This window comes from Delphinapterus leucas, chromosome 4, assembly GCF_059928025.1.
Source record: "Delphinapterus leucas isolate spDelLeu-1000000601 "Yukka" chromosome 4, BTC_Dleu_Yukka2, whole genome shotgun sequence".
In the NCBI taxonomy this organism is placed as follows: Eukaryota; Metazoa; Chordata; class Mammalia; order Artiodactyla; family Monodontidae; genus Delphinapterus; species Delphinapterus leucas.
The window spans coordinates 6731877-6734717 of NC_143132.1; the positions used below are offsets into that span (position 1 = coordinate 6731877).

At 43.6% G+C, this 2841-nt stretch overlaps 1 long non-coding RNA gene across 1 annotated transcript; it reads right to left on the reverse strand.

The window, feature by feature from the left end:
- Positions 1-1092: 1092 nt before the first annotated feature.
- On the reverse strand, positions 1093-2542 carry LOC149749263 (uncharacterized). Its single transcript, XR_016392948.1, has 2 exons — positions 2334-2542; positions 1093-1492 (listed from the first exon to the last, which is right to left on the reverse strand). It is a non-coding gene; the product is annotated as an uncharacterized LOC149749263 (long non-coding RNA).
- Between the last annotated feature and the right edge of the window lie 299 nt (positions 2543-2841).

Here is a 2841-nt window from a genome sequence, read left to right on the forward strand (position 1 = left end):
ACCTATGACTTGCTGACAGCTGTCAAATTTGTTATTATTTTTATTTTAGATTTGAAAACAGACGCTTCCCTTTGAACAGCTTGAGGTCAGGATATTTTATTGGTGTTGGATCTTGTCTGCAGTGAATAGCAAGTTCCTCATCACATGGGTCATTTGGTGACTGTGTGGGTAAGAAAAATTATAATTTGACTATGATTTGGAAATGTTCTGGAAGTTTCCAAGAGATGCAGTTTCTGGAATCACTAAAGACGCAGTGTGTTATTTGCTTTGCAAGAGAGTATGTGGGTGGCCAGAAGTTGAGGGGTGGAGAGGTAACATCCCAGGCTGAGGAATCTCACCTGGCTCTTGGTCTACCTTCTCCTATTTCTGAGGAAATACTATTTGTTGTTCCTGCCTGCCTGGTTTTGCCACGCATCTTGGGCAAGGCACCCAGGTAAACTGGGCCCTCTTTCCTCATCTGTAAAATCTGGGTTTGGGTGCACTGAGAGGGCAGCAAGATTCATCCAAGAAACCTCTAGCGATGGGGCTCTAGGGTTTTATCTGCCCTGGTGGGGATGAATACTAGTCAAGACTTTTGGGACCACCATTTAGAAGTATGAATCACATGCCTTGTTAGCCACACGCACGCTTTCTGACCCAGCAGGTCTGCCTCTAGGAATTCGTCCTAAGGAAATAGTCTAATGATGGAGACAGAGATTCATGTACATGCTCATTTACTCCCAAAATTTTAAGACAAGCTAAATGTTTAAAAGTAAGGGCATTTCTAAATAAATTAAGTCAATTTGTTCAATGGAATATTGTGTAGACTTTACACATTATGTTTCAAAGCATATTAGCACAATGAATGTTCATTATATAAAATTATGATTGTAAAAAGTAAGACAGGGGCTTCCCTGGTGGCACAGTGGTTGAGAGTCTGCCTGCCGATGCAGGGGACACAGGTTCGTGCCCTGGTCCGGGAAGATCCCACATGCCGCGCAGCGGCTGGGCCCGTGAGCCATGGCCGCTGAGCCTGCGTGTCCGGATACCGCAAAAAAAAAAAAAAAAAGTAAGACAGAATGTCGAATTGCACAGCACTAATTTTGCATCAAATAATTGAGACATACATTTGTATTTTAAAAGTCTGGAATAAAAACAACCACATGAGAACAGTGCTCCTAGGTGATTTAATATTCTTATTTTTTCCCTGAATTTCCAAATTTTCTTCAATGAATATGTATTTTTTTATAATTGGAAAAAAACATAAAGTAAAATTCCAAACTCAAAACAACATGGTACTTGTGGTTTGATCACCTTTGTGACTAGTGTAATTGTGGACGTTTCTGGGACTCAGAGGAAGAGTAGGAAAGCGCTGTAGACCACGGACTCTAGAACCAGACTACTCGGGTTCGAATTCTGGCTGCCCTTCATCTTGTTGGCATGGCTGGAGTGATCCCCTTAGCCTCTCTGTGCCTCAGTTTCTTCAACTGTGAAGTGAGGATAGTAGTAGTACCTGCTGAGAGAGTTAAAGGTCAACATATGAAAACCCCTGACCCATACCAAGTACTCAATGAATGTTAGTTATTATCATTAACATCTGTAAAGTGGGAAAACTAATATTAATTCAATAAATGTTTATTGGGCACCTACTCTGTGCCAGGCACTGTCCTAGGTGCTGGATACACAGCCGTGTAGGAATGATCAATGTGGGCAATGACTCTGCTCTCATGGAACTGTGTTTTAGTGGAGAAGACAGACAACAACAAATAAACAGGGGAGCTAGAGTGTTAAAAAGAATAATGAGAGAAAGAATAGGAGAGGTGTGCTCCTCAGGGAGGTGTTGGATAAAGTAACATTGAGAGAATGAGTGAGCATGGGGTGAGCCAATCAGGTATATGGATGAAGAGCAATAGGGGCAGAATGAAAAGTCAGTTCAAAGGTCCTGAGGTATGCTCGACTTGTTTAAGGAGCAGTAAGGAAACTATATAAGATAGTTATCCCCAAAGCAGACTCTGAGACAAGGATTCAAGTGCAAGTAGACTGCTTGGAAAGTGATCCCAGGAAGATGGATCCCACAAGTGGGGAAGTGAGATAGGGAAGGGAAGGAAGAAAATCTGAGGGGCATTAATGAGTGAGCTGTCACTGGAGACAACTGGCCAGGACCACAGGGAGTGTCAAATACACCCTCTGTGTTGTCCCACCTGAGGGATGAGGAAACAGGAGTATGGATCCTCCAAATCCAGTCTGTAGTTAGCCGAGGGCTGGCTTTCGCTGAGTACGGGCCCCTCACCCCAGAGAAAGCACCAGAAGAAGCACCAGAGAAAGCACTGGAGCTGAGAGTTGCAGGTTCTTACAGCAGGAAGTCATCACCCGGGCTGAGGAGCTGAGTACTGAGGGATGGATTCTGGATTTTTCCGGCATCTGCCACAAAAGCCATTGTAGCTACAGTGGAACCAGCAAGGCTGACTGTGGCAGGAGTTGCATTCAAAGAGGTAAGTGATGGGGGTGTGAATCACGTAGGGTGCTGTGGGTCATTGTAAAGAATTTTATTCTGAGTCATATGAGAGTCATTGTAGAGTTGTGAGCAAAAGAATGGCATGATCTGACTTGTTCTAGAAGGACAGTCTGGATGCTGCATGGAGAACAGCATGTTGGAGGGCAAGTGGAGGGGCAGGAACATGGTCAGGGGTAACAGTCAAAGTCCAGGTCCGGGAGTATCGTGATTTGAATTTGAGCAATAGGCATGAGATATACTTTTGGATTCTGGATATATTTTAAACAAAGAGTCAAGTGAATTTGCAGACGAATTGGATGAGAAGTGAAAGAAAGGCAGGAATCAAGGAAACTCTAAAGTTTTGACCT